The sequence below is a fragment of the Diospyros lotus genome, chromosome 3 (genome assembly GCF_014633365.1).
Source record: "Diospyros lotus cultivar Yz01 chromosome 3, ASM1463336v1, whole genome shotgun sequence".
Lineage (NCBI taxonomy): Eukaryota > Viridiplantae > Streptophyta > Magnoliopsida > Ericales > Ebenaceae > Diospyros > Diospyros lotus.
This window is the reverse complement of record NC_068340.1, coordinates 23,453,934-23,472,836: the sequence shown is the minus strand read 5'-3', so window position 1 is coordinate 23,472,836 and position 18,903 is coordinate 23,453,934.

Below are 18,903 nucleotides of genomic sequence, written 5' to 3'. Positions count from 1 at the left end.
TCTTTTCTTAATCTTTCACATATAAGGCCTTTTCTTTTTCTGCTCTATCTATTAGGTTGGAGAGAAACTTCTTTTATTATGTATATTTTACTTTCATTTTCTCTTGTTAGATCCATGGTGTTGTGAACTAATACTGTTTCGATTAGAGGAACACTTAATAAGAAAGTTTGAGCCCCAATTCTAGAACTTCATTTATTGTTCCCCATCAATTATTTTTTACTTTGATAAATAGTTGTTTCTCTGTTTTTGTGTGATTAATTATAAGCAATTTCTGTTTCAGGCTTGAGATTTGTTGGGTTGAACAACATTTAATCTTATACTAAATATTCAATTTATTACCAAGTCATGGTAAGGATAATAGAACTTTGTAAATATTGTTGATGGTTGTTTGAATGTATTGTGGATTTTATGTTTATGTTTGTTTGAATGTATCATGAAACTTATGTTTATTATTTATATTTGTTTGTATTATGTTTGAACTATTTTTTATAATTTTTATATTAAAAATTATATTTATAAAAAGCTCCTACATTTTTTTAATTTACATTTTACCTTGCATTTTTATTTCTTATTATTTTTTTAAAAATGTCTTTTTATTTTTATTTTTATTTCGTATCAGAAACATTTCTCATTTTCGTTTTCGTGTGACCTAGTTTATATCTAATAGAGATGGAAGTAAAACAAATTGTAGAGAAAATCAATAGTTTATATTTTAGTAGTAGAAGAAGAATATAGAAACAAAATTAGAGTTGGCTTTTTTCGTCTCAAAAGAAATCTGTCTCTAATTCCGTCTTTGTATTTTTTCTGTCTATATTTGTAAATAAGGAATCCATCTCTAAATGGAAACATATGATTAGAGATGGATATTTTTTTTACCTCTAAGGTTAAAAGAAATTTTTTATTATTATCTAAATATATATTATTTATTATTGTAATTTTTTTTTCTGTCTCTACTAAAAAATAAGGAATCTATCTCAAATTTTGTCTCTAATAGAAAACTATAATTAGAGACAGATAGTTTCCCATCTCCAATTTTGTCTCTCACCCTCTCTTTCTTCGTCATAAACCTTATCTTGCCGTCAACACTGTCGTCACCCCTATTTTCATCATTTGTCTTCTTATCTCTCCCTTTTTTCTTCTTCGCCATAACCCACTCTCTCTTACCATCACTGTCACCCCACCCTCTGTCTCTCTATCTTTTTCCATTTCCTTCTCCCCCATAGGCCTTTTATTCTCACCGTTGCTGCCCCCACCATCCGACTCCCTATCTCATTTTCTCTTTCTCCACCACAACCTTCAATTTTCTATCGGGATTCAGATTTGCAGCTTTTCTGGCGTCGCAACCAACCCTTCAAGGTCCTTGAACCAAGACTCTCGACAACTTCCAGATCCTTAAACATAAAGGTACTTCATCTTGCCCTTGATCTACTTACTTTGTTTTGTCAATCCATTTGCTTCATTGAATCACCATTGCTTCATTTGATATATTTGTTCTTGTCGTAATTGAACCTTACAATTTTTAATTTAACTACACAAGAATGTTTTAGGCAACAATTGTCAGGGCCCACTCTCGGATTACTTGTTAGGATAGGAAATCCGAGAGAATGTCCATTCAAGATGGATATAGATACAACTCACTCAAAATTTGCCAAAAAATTCTTTTCATTTCCATATTTTCTCATTATCAATAAGAGCCATAAAATATTATACAACATTATTTACATTAAGCTTGGGTTTACAACCCATACCTTTTAAAATATACAAGGGCATTAGGACTTTAAATACATTATGAAACCCTCTATTCATGCCCTCCAATCTACACCCACGGATCTTTGAGGCTGGGACATCTCTGTACACAACTAACCAGAACTGTCCCCAAATATCTATCTTCCACTTACTTGGAATGACAAAGAAGTAAGGGTGAGCCACAAGGCTCAACAAGTATATATATCAAAGGGATACATCAATAGGATAATATATGAAGGCATTAACAATTCAAAACCACGGAAAATCACAATTCTGACAACTAAACCTCACTTGAATTCATGCCTTCTACGCTTGATAACATGATCCCCCAAGAAGACAAATTCTTACTTTTTTTTATCAAAATACATTTTTCAAAGCGAGCCATAAGGCTCGACAAGTGTCTAAAAATAATGAAAACTGGATATGACCAGACTTTCCCTGAACATCATGTATATCATGTCACATATGGACACTTGCAATCTCAAAAACTTAGATGACACACAAATCATGCCTTCTCATTACCCATGATTCAATTTGTATATATATACCATGCTTTATTTTCTTATGATAATTCACACACTTTACTATCACGGAAGATAACATTTACCCACTGATAGAATTGAAATGCTATGGCACACACCAAGATGAGGGTGAATTTGTATAAAAAAAAATAATTCCTATTTCCTTAAAGAAAAATTCTTTTGAGAAACAAAGATGTCGTCTATGAAGACCACGGCTTCATTAAACTTCAAGACCTTGAAATGACACGATGAGGTATCAATCGTGTCAAGACAATCAATATGAAATATTTATGAATGGGAAGTTAAATACATAAATTAAGTAGGGAATATAGAGATGCTGAAAAGAACAAGCAAACAGAAAGCACAAACATAAGAGACGATGATTTATAGTGGTTCAGCTTTCCAAGCCTAGTCCACTACCTTAGCCTCCCATTAAGGATTTTGAAATAAATCCACTAAAAACCCCCTACTCAAACCGAGTAGGTCATCTAGTCCACGACTAGGTAATTTACAAACCTCCCACTCGAATGGGCCTTCTAGCTTACGCTAGGTAAACTGTAACGAATACAATGAAAATAAATCTAAGAGTTAAAAACTCTTAGTACAAACCATCTCTACAATAAATGTGAGGTTGTAAATGAATGAGACAGTTGAATGTGAAGGCTCGAAATGAAGAACAAGAGAATACAAAGTGAATGCTTGGTAGGTGATGATACTAAGTGTTTTTTAACAACCTTCTATAATCCTTCAACCACCTATTTATAGTTGATGGTGGAAAAATCTAAAAATCAAGTCGTTGGGGTGGTTGGTCGAGTATTAAATGCAGCAAAAACTAGCCGTTATGATTTTTGCAAAAGAGACTTAGTCCAGAGATGAAAATGGTTAGTTGACAGAATTAGATAAAATGATAAGCTTGGTCGACAGACAAAATAGGTTGATCGACCAAGTCATAAAAACATAGGGCACTTAGTCGACCCAAACAAAAACAAGCATGACACTTAGTCGACCAAGGCTGACACTCTGTCGAGAGACTTAGAGAGTTAGTTGACCAAGTCATAACATATACACTATTAGTTGACCAATGCTAAAAGTTAGTTGACCAAGACTAAAACAAGAACACTATTAGTCGACCAATGCTTATAGTTAGTCGACCAAGCCAAGCTTTGAAAGAAAAAAAATAAACATTATGTTAGTTGACCAATCTTGAAATCTTGTCGACTTATTTGCTTTAGGATGGAAACAATTTGATGAAAAAAACTTTACAAATTTAATTTGAGTCTTTGACTCAAATAAACCCTTTGACTCAAAATAGCATAGCCTAAATTCATTTCTTTTTGCAAGACTTCATGAAATTGAATTTTAAAACACATAGAGCACATTTAATACATTAATTCCAAAGTTATGAAACTTATATTATTTGTCATTATCAAAACCATTTGATCACAAGAGTAAGATATCAATCTCCCCCTTTTTGATGATGACAAAACACATTAAGTTGAGAAAATCAATTTCCATTTTAACTTTTTAACTAAATGTTTCTCCCACTTTTTGTCATAATAAAAAAGAATTACACATAGAGAAACAGACTCCTCCTTAAGATAGGGCTTCAAAAGAATTGGAAAACAAGATAGGCTTCCCATTGCATGGACAGAACAATGAAATAAATGAGGAGTAATATCCAATGACTTGCATAAATAGAGTATTCACCATTCACGATTTAAAGTCAAAAGACATGCATACAACATATGGAATATGTCTAAGGATAATCATTAAGTTGAGATACAAAGAAAAAAACATACATAGAAATAAATGTTTGATAAAAGCAACATCTAAGGATTAGGGAAAATAGAGGAGGGAAAAGATGGATCGGATAGATGAGAAGAAGCAGACGGCAGAGATGCTGATGGAGTAGGAGGAGAAGGAAACTGGGTGAGCATCATCTGCACGAGATGACCCAGCTGAGATGACATCTTCTGCTGCTGCTGATGAAGGCTCTGCAAATCAGCTCTGACTTCTTCCCTAAATTCTAAGAAGTTATGGTTCACCCTTGCAATATCCATCTTGAGAGCTGCTAGCCCCTGAACCACTATCTCATCTAAAGATTCTATTGATGGTCCTTCAGATGTTTTTCTCTTATTTTTCTCATTATTTTCTACCTTCTCAGACTTTACCTAGGCTTCATTCACCTCGTGATATCCAATTCTAATGGTTGTGTTTCCATTTATGTGTTGAAATGGGGTTAGATAGGTTTTTCTCTCATTGTCCAAAATTTTCACATCTTTATCCAATAATTCACTAACAGCCATACCATAGGGCAAAGATATATTTTTTCCAGTAAATGATTCTATCATCAAGTTTATCATCAACAAACACAAATTTGGCCTTCTCTTCGCCTTAATACATTGTAGCAACCATAAATCCATTCTAGTGACAAATGAGAAACTGTCATTTCTAGGATATATCATTTGACAACAAATAAGATGTAAGAGCCTAGTATTCAAGTCCATCAGGTTTGTATCAGTGATTCTAGTGGAGAGTGTATCATCTCTAGTGACTTGTTGACTTTCCTTAACATAATCTTGGGTCCAAGAAGCATAATCTTCACCATCTAACGTAATTCCAAATTTGTTATGGATCACAAGAGTAGTAATTTCAAAGTTCGTATCCCCTATATTGGTATTGAATTTCTTATTTGATTGATGTTTATGATATGTATTGTTTGCATTTGAATAAAAAACCCTGACTAAGTCTTCATAGATACTTCTATGGATAGTCAAAAAATTCCACCAACCAAATTCCTTAAGAGTTTCAATATATGGAAAACCGGTAGATTCTAAAAACCCTATATCCAAATAACGACCTTCCATAATTTCTTTGGAATCAAAATAAGTGGAATAGCTTTCCTGTTGACTTGTTGAAATGAAGGGGCAAATTTGAGGTGTAGGTGGAGGTGGCGAATGACTTGAAGATGCCAGTTCCTTGCCTTTACGTTTGTCCTTACCCAAATTCTTTGTTCTTTCCATGAGAAGATGGAATGGATGCCCTTGGCATGGAGTTGTCTGACACAATAAAAAAAAATAAGAGAACAGGATGAGAGTGATGTTCTACCCTTGTGTTTAGTTTTGATGATGAAAAACAATACCTTGTTTTATCCCCTAAGTCATGAGTCAAGTCTATGGTTTTCAACAAAAAATCAATTTCAAATGCTTTGTTAAAATGAAAACCAAAAAGATTTATCATTTTCTATATTAGTTGGAGATTTGCAAAGTCAAGTATTTAGTCTTAAAAGAATCTTCTAAAATGATTTTCAAATTAGCTTTGAAGTCGTTGGTCAACATAGAGCTAAAATTGTTCTAAGGCAAAAGACCATCTTTAACATATATATGTTTGATGAAAATCCAATCTTAAGTATGAAAAATCATTTATGTTAATCTCATACTTCAAAATAAGCTTTCATATTTTGAAATGTGCATGAAAGGTTTTGGCTTGAAACTTAATCATATGAGAAATTCTTTAGTTCATGCATCATATCTTGAAACTCATTTTGATAACGTTTCAATATTTTTTTTCTAAGTCTGGAAGACTAGCACCTTATAAGGAGATATATATGAAAATGTTTCCTTTTTAGAAAACTAACTCCCGGTAATTCAATAGCTAACATTCATTAGTGATAAAATGATTTTTAACGAATTTTTCAAGAAATAGAAAGTGTATATCTTGGAGGTGGTAAAATCGCAAAATCTTAAGTTCCTACTAAAATCCAAATTCTACTTTTTTATTCTTATGGATTTTGATTTTTTGATATTTTTATTGAATCCAAATGGGGGGTACTTTTTTATTTACATTTATGTATTAAAGTAAATGGAAGGTAAAATATAAATTAAACAAAATGAGGACATGTAAATATGTTGTAATGTTTTCAAAATTCATTCTGTTGAAAATCTATTTTCTCTGTCGACTATGTGTTTCGCAGAAAGCTTCCAATGGCTATTTTTTCAAATCCCAACGGCTCCAAACGGCTATATTTCTCTTCAACTTTGTGGGACACTTATATATACATGTCATGGATGATCAAGAGAAGGCTAATGGACGGGACCGAATTGAATTGATCTTACATTTTATATTCATTTGTATTTACAGTGTTCTGTGCTTTCATTGTTATACTTTTCTCTCCAAGGCTTCTTTCTATTATTGTTAATACATTCATTTAAGCCTTGTTTAATCTTGAGAGACATTGTAACTAAGAGATTCATCTCTTAGATTCTCTCTCATTCTATATTTCTTATGCTTCCTAGCTTGTGTAGCTAGAGGGCCCATTTTGAGTGGGAGGTTTTGTATTTCCTAGCTAGGTGCTAGAGGGCTTGCTTGTATAAGCAAGAGGTTATAATTCCTAGTCTTGGACTAGAGGACCTACTTGGTTTAAGTAGGGGGTTTTAGTGGATGGTTTGAAAAATCCTTAGTGAGGAGCTAAGGTAGTGGATTAGGCTTGGTTAAGCCGAACCACTATAAATCCTTGTGTTTTCTTATGCTTGTGTTCTTTGATATATTTATCTTTCCAAGCATTTCATTATTCCTCCTCGGTTCTCATATTTATCTTTGTTCATTTGTCATTTTTATGGTTTACACTTTAAAACTCTAAAACCTCAATCTGTATCAAAAAGTTTTTATTTTAAGTTCTATCATTTAAGTTTTTAAAATAACCAATTCACCCCCCTCTTGGTGTGTGCCGTAGAACCTACCTGTTCTAACAGAGAGATCGAAGGGAAATGAGAAGAAAATGAGATGGCCGAGAAGGGAGAGAAGTCGCACAAGGAAATGCAAGAGTCTGTCATGAGAGCGATAGAGAGAGAAAGAGGAAGAAAAATTGGCCGGATTTAAAAGGGGTTTAGGGTTTGGAATGCGAACTGTTGCCTAACCCTTAAATAGATCGACCCACTTGGTCGACCAACAGAAGGAAAATCGCAAGCTTGGTCGACCAATGCGAGGCTTTTGTTGACTAATTGCCTTAAAACTAGAGCTTGGTCGACCAACAGATATCATTCTGTAGACTAACTTTTTAACTTTAGGAAACTTGGTCTACAAAGGATGGTCTTCTGTCGACTGACACAAGAATTTAGTCAACAAAGAGATATGCTTTTATCGTATGAAATCTTGGCCTATTAACATTTTGTCGATAAATTATCTTATTTTGACGACAGATTCGATACTTGGCCGTAAAATCAAACATATACATATAACATTTAAATTACATCATAAAATGATTTTTAGAAAGCACAAAATATACAAACTCAAGGATCATCAATCATGACATAATTAATCCTAATTCACTTCTAAAGAATTCAAATTTTTCTTTGTCAAGAGACTTTGTAAAGATATAAGCTATTTGATGATTTGTATTAATAAATTCTAGACTTGTATCTCCTTTTTGAACATGGTCTCTAATAAAATGATGCTTTACCTCAATATGCTTGGTTCTTGTATGAAATACAGGATTTTTTGTTAGAGCTATAACACTTGTATTATCACATTTTATAGGAACGTTTTCAAGTTTTATGCTGTAGTCTTCTATTTGATATTTCATCCATAAGATTTGAGCACAATAATTACCTGTTGCTACATATTCACCTTCAATAGATGATAATGCAACAGTGTTTTGCTTTCTACTTGACCAAGATACCAAATAATGCCTTAAAAATTAACATGAACCACTTGTACTTTTTCTATCAATTTTGCAACCATCATAGTCTGCATCAATATAGCCTATGAGATCAAACTTGTTTGACTTAGGATAGAAAAATTCTAAGTTTGAGGATCCTTTTAGATATCTCAAAATTCTTTTTACTGCTTTGAAATGGGATTCTTTGGGATTAGATTGGAACCTAGCACATAAGTAAACACTAAACATAATATCAAGTCTATTAGCTGTCAAATAGAGTAATGAACCAATCATGCTTCTATAAAGCTTATTATCTATAGCCTTGCCTAATTCATGTTTGTCTAGGCTTAAAGAGCTACTCATAGGTGTAGCCATAGGTTTGCAATCTTGAACATCAAATCTCTTGAGAAGTATATATTTTTGTTGAGAGATATATATACCTTCATCTTCTTATTTTATTTGCAATCCTAGAAAATATTTTAGTTCACCCATCATACTCATCTCAAATTCTCCTTGCATAAGATTTACAAATTGATCAGATAGAGATTTATTTATGGATCCAAATATGATATCATCCACATAAATTTGAACTAATAATATGTCCTTGTCATGATTTCTTATGAATAAAGTTGTGTCTATTTTACCTCTTTTGAATCCTTTATCTAAGAGAAATTTACTAAGCCTCTCATACCATGCCCCGGGGGCTTGTTTTAGACCATATAATGCTTTGGATAATTTGACCACATGGCCTTCATACTTGTGATTTTCAAAATTGGGAGGTTGTTCTACATAAACTTCTTCATTGATATACCTATTTAAGAAAGCATTCTTTGTTGTTGTACTTTTTGTATATTAGTTTTGATGATGAAAAACATATATTGGCTTAATCCCTAAGTCATGAGTCAAGCTATGGTTTTCAACATATATCAATTTTAATATCAAGTATTATTTTGTTCAAATGAAAACCAAAATAGTTTCATATAAAGATTTGCAAAACCAAGTGTTATGATTTAAAAGAATCTCCTAAAGTGATTTTCAAAACTAGTCTTGAAATCGTTGGTCAAAATATTCTAAGGCAAAAGACCAACTAGAAGTTTTTCAAAATGATATGTTTTTCAAAATGTGTTCATTTTGAAAAACTATATCACGATATTTTGATATCTAATATTCATTAGTGCTAAAACGATTTTTAATGAATTTTTCATTAAATAGAAAGTATATATTTTGGAGGTGGTAAAATCGTAAAATCCTAAGTTTGTACTAAAACCCAAATTCTACTTTCTTATTCTTGTGGATTTTGATTTTCTAGTTATTTTTATTGAATCCAAATAGGGGGTACTTTCTTATTTACATTTATGTATTAAAGTAAATGGAAGGTAAAATATAATTGTGCTTTCAAGTATATCCTTAGGAAAATCTGTCATGTTTCTATGCATGTTTCGAAATCCCTTTGAAAAGGTTTTCATGTTTTCTAAAATGTGCATGCTATTTCAAAACATCTATGTATTAGCATTTGTTTCAGGTTTTGGACTATGTTTCAAAACATATATGTCATGTTTCAAAACCTCATTTCTAGAGAGGTATGTTTCAAAACATATGCATATCATATTTTGAAACCTCTGACATTTCTATCAGCAGATTATTCAAAATTGAGATGCTTTTGCTTTGTATTTTTGTATCTATCTAAAAGCTTCTCAATCATGTTTTTTTTTTTAATGCATTCTCCATGCTATGAGATTCATATTTGAATTTGAATGTGAGTGCTTTTAAAATATTCAAAGTAGGTATAAGTTTTTGTCTCCCATTCTTTGTTGTCTCGAAGTGTTTGTCCAACTATAAAAGGCTATATGTTTCGAAACCTATTGTCTATGTTTCGAAACCTTAGTGTATTTCTGTGATATTTCGAAACCTATTAAGTATGTTTTGAAACCTACTTTTCTGTCTTGTCTACGGCTATAAACGGCAAGATTTCTAACTCTTGGTATAAATAGCAGGTATTTGAAGACAATAAGAGATTGATAGAGAGACAACAAGCAAGAACAAGTGAGCACACACTAGACACACACACACAAGCACAAGTGATCTAAATCCTTCTTGATAAAGCTTTCAAAGAAGTTCCATTCATCCATTCCTGGATGTGCATTGTGGTGTAAAAAGGAGAAGCAAGTTGAAATTCAAAGTATCATCCTTCAAGCTCTCCTCTCTCAAACCAAGAGGTTTTTATAGCCATGTGGTAAGGCATTTAATTGCTATAAATTTGTTAGGCTGTAAAGATAAGTTATTTATCTTGTTAATGTTGCAAGGTTTGAGTTTAACCTAAAACTCATTGTGGTGTTAAGGTTTGAGTTGAGCCTAAAACTCATTGTGTCAAAGGTTCAAGTTTAGCCTTAAAACTCATTTGGTGTAAGGTTTGAGTTAAGCCTTTAAAAAACTCACTTGGTGCTAGATTTGAGTTAAGCCCGTAAAAACTGACTTTGTAAGGTTTCAGGGTGAACCGTGGTAAAACCCTTGTTGTGCTGATCACTAGTAAAAAGTGATTGGGATTGAAAATCTTTCAAGTGGGTAAGCTTGAAGGTAGTGGACTAGGCGGGGTGCTGAACCACTATATATCTTGTGTGCAAGTGTTCTTTAGCTTTTGCTTATTATTATTGCCTATTGCACATCCTTTCATAAGTTTTGTTATTAAAGTTTAAAACAAAGTTTTTCTTGAGCTTAATTATATACATACATATAAACATACCTTTGATATACAAACACCTTTGGTATATTCTTAATTATATAAATAATCTTTTTCAAAGATCGTTATTTTGAAATACAAGGTAAAAGATTTCGAATCTAGCAAAACAGTAAAGTAGATTTCGAAACATACATTTCATATTTCGAAACTTGCAAAATAGTGAGGTATATTTCGAAACATATATAGTAGGTTTCAAACCCTACTTAACATAAAGGTTTATTTTGAAACATATATCCTATATTTTGAAACATAGTGTTTTGCCATCAATCAAAATTTTAAATTATCGAAAATTTATACAAATCCCAATTCACCCCCCTTCTTGGGATATATTTGCCATCATTAGGAACCAACACTCCTAACATCCATTTGATATAGCTTGAATTTTTTGTAGCAAGAAAATGCTAATAACATCCTTATTGCTTCCAATCTAGCAACAGGGGCATAAGTTTCATCATAGTCAATGCTCTCTTCTTGGCTATATCCTTGAGCCACTAGCCTTGCTTTGCTTCTAGTCATTATACCATTCTCATCCATCTTGTTTCTAAATACCCATTTTGTGCCTATAATTGGATAATCTTTTGGTCTTGGTACTAGTTTCCAAACTTCATTTCTTTCAAATTGATTTAATTCTTCTTACATGGCAATGATCCAATTTTCATCTTCTAAAGCTTCTTTGACATTTTTAGGTTCTACTTGAGATAAGAAGGCGGCATATTGGCATTTATTTCTAATGGATGATCTAGTTCTAATGCATTTGGATGGATCTCTTATGATTTCATTTTCTTTGACATATTTCGTTTCTCTTAGAAATGTTGATTTTTTTTCTACTTGATGCTCTTGTTCTCTTTTAAAGGGATCATTATCTTGAGTATTTGATTCATTTTGCTCTATTGAAAATCTTTCAAGATTTTGGGTTACTTCATCTTCACAATCTTCTCGAAGTTTTGAGATTTCAACATTTATGTCATCAACTATTACTTGAATTGTTTCTTCTACTACTAAAGTTCTTTTGTTGAGTACTCTATTAGCTTTACTTTGAGATGAGTAACCTAAAAATATACCTTTATCACTTTTGGCATCAAATTTACCTAGAGATTCTTTTCCATTGTTAAGAAAATAGTAAGTACTACCAAAACATGAAAATGACTTATGTTAGGCTTTCTTCCTTTGAATAGTTCATAGGGAGTCTTTTTCAAAATGGGTCTTATTGAGACTCTATTTAGTATATGACAAGCGGTATGAACGGCTTGCGCCCAAAAATACTTAGGAAGATTTTTATCACAAAGCATTGTTCTAGCCATTTCTTGTAAGGACCTATTCTTTCTTTCTACTACACCATTTTGTTAGAGAATCCTAGCACAAGATAAGTTGTGATCTATTCCATTCTCTTCACAAAATAGCTTGAAAGATTCATTTTCAAATTCTCCTCCATGATCACTTCTTATTTTTGAAATGCAAAATCCTTTTTCTTTTTGAATTCTTTTACTAAATATTTCAAATGACTTAAAAGTTTCATTTTTAGATGCAAGAAATATTACCCATGTGAATCTAGAATAATCATCTACTATTACCAAAACATATTGTTTACCTCCTGAGCTTAGAGTTCTCATTGGACCAAACAAGTCTAAGTGAAGTAGTGTTAAAGGTCTAGATGTTGATACTTCATTAGTTGGTTTGAATGATACACTAATTTGCTTACCTTTCATGCATGTGCCACAAATGTGATCTCTTTCAAACTTACGCTTGGGTAACCCATTAACAAGATCATGCTTAACTAACTTATTGATTAAGTTCATACTGTCATGCCCTAACCTATTATGCCACATGCAAGTGTTTTGAGAGGAATTTGTAACTAAACAATTTTCTATCTTTGATGATCATAGAAAAGTAAGATAAACATTCCTTACTCTTTTTTCTTTTAGTTTTATTTCCTTCATTTTTGGACATATGACCTTATAGAGACTAGCATCAAAATGAACTTCATAGTTCATATCACATAATTGGCTTATGCTTATCAAATTATGCTTTAAACCATCAACAAGAAACACATTATCCAAAACAAGATGTTCAAAAGAAATAGAACCCATACCTATGATCTTACCTTGGGAGTTATCACCATAGAATACATTACCTCCCCCTTTGAAGATGATCATGTTGAGAAGATCTTGGTCTCTCGTCATGTGCCTTGAGTACCCACTATCAAGGAACCACTTTCTCCTTGAATCATTTGAAACCAAAGTAGCCTATAAGAAAAAAATCATTCAAGTTGTTCCCTTTGGTACCCACATCATCTGGGGTCCATTCTTGTTAGAAGATACTGCATCCTTAGGAAACCAAACTTGTTTGAATCTTTGAGGATAAGTTCTTATAACATATTTATTAATTGAATGTCTATTTCTTCCATAGTAGTGTCATGCAATGCCTCTTTTTGAAAACTTTGGTTTGAAGAATAGTTTTCTTTGAATAAACTTTTGGTTTGAAGCTTTTACAAAAATAGTTTTACTGGAGCTTGCATGAAATGGATCAAATCCAATTCCTTGTTTATCTCCAAAATTTCTTTGAGCTCCAAGAATCATTTCTAGTTTCTTTTTTCCCTTCAACTAATTTTTCTAGGGATTCCTTCATGTCTTTATTTTCTTTTAAGAGACTTTCTTTTTCAACACTCAGTCTATTTCTTTCATCCTCCAAGATTTCTTTTTCTATTTTTAAACCATTTACCTCACTTTCTTGTGAACTTAATTTCTTTTTTAAATCAATGTTTTTCTCATTCATATGCTGACATTCACTTAGCAAATCATTGAATGCATCATGGAGTTCTTCAAATGTAAAATCAAAGGTTGAATGAGAAAAACATAGTGCACAAATCAATGTGTTCATTGCTTTTGCATTTGTCTCCGTACTCGTTCTTTCTTCAGCAGTTCATTTGTCCATTTTTTCCATGTCAGCCAACGTGACTCCTTTCTTAATAGCTTGCATAAAGCTTGAATCCTGCATAAGATAGATATTCATTCTTGCTTTTCAATAATTGTAGTTAGTGCCATCAAAATAAGGTGGACGTGAAGTGCTCTGTCTTTCATGATGAGAGGGACTAGAAAAGTATTCCATTGTGTGGACCTTATCCCTAGGTTATTAAACCTAACTAAAAACAACGGGAACCAAGCTCTGATATCAATTGATAGAATTGAAATGCTATGGCATATACCAAGAGGGGGGGTGAATTGGTATAAAAAAGAAAAATCATTTTTCCTTAAAAAAAAATTCTTTTGAGAAACAAAGATGTCGTTCGTGAAGACCACGGCTTCGTTAAACCTCAAGACCTTAAAATGGCACGATGAGGTATCAACTATGTGAAGAAAATCTTGTCTTAAGAATAATAAATATGAAATCTTTATGAATGAGAGGTTAAATACACAAATTAAGAAGGGAATATAGAGATGCTGAAAAGAACAAGCAAACAGAAAGCACAAACACAAGAGACGATGATTTATAGTGGTTCAGTTTTCCAAGCCTAAATCCACTATGTAACACCCTGATCTTCCTGAGCGTGTCACTATGTTGGGGCCCAACATATAAATACACATTCTCTTTCTTAAATACATTTCTTAAACCTCAAATACCGTATTTCAAAGAGAAACCCCCAACATATCATTACAAATGCGGAAGCAATAATCGAAACCTAATATGGTACATAATCAATTCACTTTAATCATAATATAAGAATTCGTACCATAGTTTAACATCATATCTTTAACAGCCTTAATACATAGCCATTTCCCAACTCTTCTAAAAGATATCCAGATCTTCATGAATAAACAAAATACCGGATCAACATGTTAAATCCATTGGACACATCACCCCATGCCGTCACATCTCAACCTCTTCCTTACCTAAGCTGCAAGTCTCAACTGGAACGTTGAATGTTCTAGGGGCATAACACAATTAGAAGATAAAACTTCTAGTGAGGGTCTAAAAACAGATACATGAATGAATGATGCAATAACATGAACAATCACATGCCTTAGTGTAACTTCCCTGGCCCACCAGCCCGATACAAAACCTTAGGCAGAATCCCGACACATTCGACAGGATAATCCTAACGTTGTTCCATCAATTGCCCTTGGGGAATTACGGCTACACTATTAGGGCGACATCCCAATCCCATGCACGTGTGTCAATATACCAATAATATCGTGCCATGCAAAAATCACGACTTTCCATACAATATGACAAAAATGATCATAACTTCATAAATATCATGCATATATGAGCAATAATATCATACATATAAGTTATTGGGATAAAACCACTCACCTTTAGCACAAAGTTTGGTCTTTTAATATTTTCCTTCATTTTCTCCCATTTTTCCTTCTAAAAATCCAAATAAATACCTTCGAGACTATTTTCTATGGTCTTTTTCCACAACAATTCATCATATTCTAAGAAGTTTAATAGAAAATTCCAAAACTTACCTTGAAACTTCGTTTGCACGCAAAATGAGGCTGGTTATGGCAAAAACTGAGACATCTAGAATGCGAACATCAAAACTTTTTGCATAACCCTCCATAAATTATTTTTCTAAGATTTTTTTCAAATTTTTTAGCCCTTCCACGCTCCCCCACATGCTAGGGCAAGCGGGTTGCACGTGATGATCAACATGGCATGACTAGATGCTCTAACGGATGGCCGGAAGGCCTTCAACTGGAGGCTTAAAGCCTCGGCCAAAGCTACCGCCCCTCTTCTCCAACGAGCATCGATTCTCCTCCAAACCTCAACCTAAACGCTTTTAATTCTCCCGAAATGATCCTTACCTCATGGGAAACAAAAGCCCTATGGTTTGGTGCCTTAATTTGTTCAAAAATTGGAGAAATTTGAAGCTCCAATTCCTTGAAACCCTCGGCCACCCATTGCTATTTATAAGCAAATCCAAAGCTTGAAACCCCTTTGGCCGCTTAATACCATGCCTTAGAAGTCTCTACCTTCCCTAGATCGACCTGGAATCGACCCTAGCCAACCAAAATAGCCATTTCCAGGTCTTGACAAAAATGACTAAACTTTCAATCGATTTTTCTTGAAATTCGGCCACCCTTGTGATCGTTGTCGACCAAGCCTTCACCAAAAGGCATCCTCGACCAACCCTATGGGTTCCCCATGGCCAATTTTGGCGATTGGATGGGTTGGTCGGCCATGGCTGTTTGGAGGTTTTCTTGAAATTGCACTTTGGCCCCTTAAACTTTGGCTTTCTCACTTTGGCCCATTTTCACTAAGCCCCTCAACTTTTTATAATTGCATTTAAGACCATCAAGTCCTAAAACATCCATTTCATTCCCAAAGATTCTAAAAAAACATAATTTCGACCTCCCTCTAGCAATTTTGGAAAACTGTACTTAGGCCTAAATATTTGTTTTGGCCATAAACCCCTTTCGTTTCTTCCTGAAACCATTGAAGAGTTATCCTGCATACTGAATATGAACCCCATCAAGGTTCTGTTGACTTCCTGGAAGTCCCCTACAATAATTCAATTTTACAGCCTAAATTACAGCTGCATTTTAGTTGTACCAAAAATCGTTCCTGATTCAGTTTCTTTCGATGCCATAAATCATGCCTTGAAATAGTCATCACAGCCATATCAATTTCCTTTGGCATCTTGGCTCTAGGGCACTCCCTGTAGTCGATTCGGTCATTCATAGCGGTAAGAAATTACCCTTATAGCCTCAATTTATTTGTAATTTTACTTTTACCCCAAGAAATTACCCATATCAATTTTACTTTTTTAAAATTCTCGAGTATTACACACTACCTTAGCTTCCCACTAAAGATTTTGAAATAAATGCACTAAAACCCCCTTCTCAAACCGAGTAGGTCCTTTAGTCCACGACTAGGTAATTTACAAACCTCCCACTCGAATGGGCCCTCTAGCTTACGCTAGGTAAACTGTAACGAATACAACAAAGATAAATCTAAGAGTTAAAAACTCTTAGTATAAACCCTCTTTACAATAAATGTGAGGCTGTAAATGAATGAAATAGTTGAATGTGAAGCCTCAAAATGAAAAACAAGAGAGTACAAATTGAAAGTGCGAATACAAAGTGAATGCTCAATAGGTGATGATACTAAAATTTTTTCAGCAACCTTCAATGATCCTTCAACCACCCATTTATAGTTGATGATGGAAAAATCCAAAAATCGAGCCGTTGGGGTGGTTGGTCGAGCATTAAATGCGGTAAAAACTAGCCGTTATGATTTTTGCAATAGAGACTTAGTCGAGAGATGAAAATGGTTAGTCAACAGAATTAGTGTAATGACCCATTATCGGGTCTATGCCATTTAATATTTATGTTAGTTTGGTGAAAATATATATATAATTTTTTTTCATTTATTCAAATGGATAGAAAAAAGAAATGGCAAAATTGTGAAATGGTGCAAGAGTAAGGGCAAAATGGGGAAAATGGAGGGGTATATAAGCAAGCTTGTTTCCAATTCTCTTCACTCTCGTTCTTCTCTTCTTCTTGCCTTCTTCAAGTTCCATCTTCTTTGAATTTAAGCTCTAAGAAGAGATTTGGTGGAGGAAATTAGAGGGCTTTTGCTTGGTATTGGTGGCTTAGCTTGAGGATCTTCTTCTTCTCCACTTAAAACACCCATTGAAGCAAAGGCAAGCTCCTTCTTATTCTTCTTCCTTTTCTTTTTTTTGTTGGATGCAAGTTCTCTCCATTCCTTTCTTCTAAATGCAAGTTCCAATCATCTCTTTCACTTCTAAGCTCATGAATGTAAGAATCTTGATGATGCTCCATAAGTAAATCTCTTTGTTTTGCAAAATGAGGGTTTGCTTGTATCTATGTAGAGTAATTTGTAAATCACTCTTTTTCTTTGTTTGATCTTGTTAAATTCCATTGGAGGTTCAAATAGGGTGTGTTTCACCCTATCATCCTCAAGGAATGATGTATTTTTTGGTTAGGGTTTGGATTGGGCAAGAAAAGTGAGGAATTTTGCAAGAATGGCGAGGTTCATGTCAAATCGCGATCCTATCGCGGCATGCTTGTGGCGGCCAGACCGTGAGCTCCGGCGAGCATTTCTTCCCTCGGTCCTACCGCGTAATGCATTCCATGACAGGACCATGAGCTTTAGATTTTGTGCATGTTGTACACTTTGAGTCATAACTTTTTATGCTAATATCGAAATTAAGATACATTTAAAGCATTGTAAATTACACTCGAAAGGCTTTGTTTTGGTATAGAATTCAACCCATTTGGCCAACATTTGAGCAGTATATTGTTGTGAACTTTGAAGGGCTTGATTCTCCCTTCTCATTGTTGTGGAATGAAGCTAGGTTGTATGGGTAGGTTCTCGCAGAGGTTGCTATGGCTAAGAGTATTTGGGTATGTTCCTTTTATTTCTAGTACATGGTCAGTTGATATGCATGCAAGAGCTTGGGATATGCATTGGGGAATAAATGTGACTCGAGTGCTTGTCACACCACCATGATATTTACTTTCTAGTTGTTAAGCACAAGCATTTGCATTTGGAGTGTGATTTACTAGTTGGGCGAGGCTTGGCAGGATGCTTGGCTTATGGGGGCTTTGTATCCTATCCAGTCTACTACGCCACCCCTTATTTGTTGCATTTTCATGAGTCATGGTGCCAGTGTTGAGATACAGCTGTACGGTGTCGAGTTTTCTGAAAACCAAGTTATTTAAGGACACCCCAGCATGCCTAGCTTTTTGTTTTGGTCGCTTATGCAGGCTAGAGGGTGTGGTCGCTCCCACCCAGGCGAGCTTTGGCTTGTAGTATAGGTATAGTCTACCTTCAGGGCAGTAGCAAGTTTGTGATAAGGACTTGGGTGCTAGTTCATTCTTTATTTGGGTCCCAAGATCCTATATATGTGCATTGTTACTTATACAATTTATACCTATGACAGTTTATGAGATTACATGGCATGCTATGCATGAGATTCAATTTGTTATGCGTTTGAGATGTAGGGTTTGTTAGAAATCATGATCTGATCATACGTAGTGAAAAAATAAAATATGATTTTATTGGTATCATGTTTTTCAAATCTTACGGTTTAAATCGAAGACACAAAGTGAAAATTATCTTGAAACGAAATCTGATTTTGTAGCTGATAACCCATCTGATATCTCCCATGCATGAGATGCCGAGTCTGTCCACTCGAAACCGTCAAGACTTCAATAGACTTGAGAGAAAAAGGGACACAAAAATTTTCTCTAAAATTTCCGTTCTGATTCAAC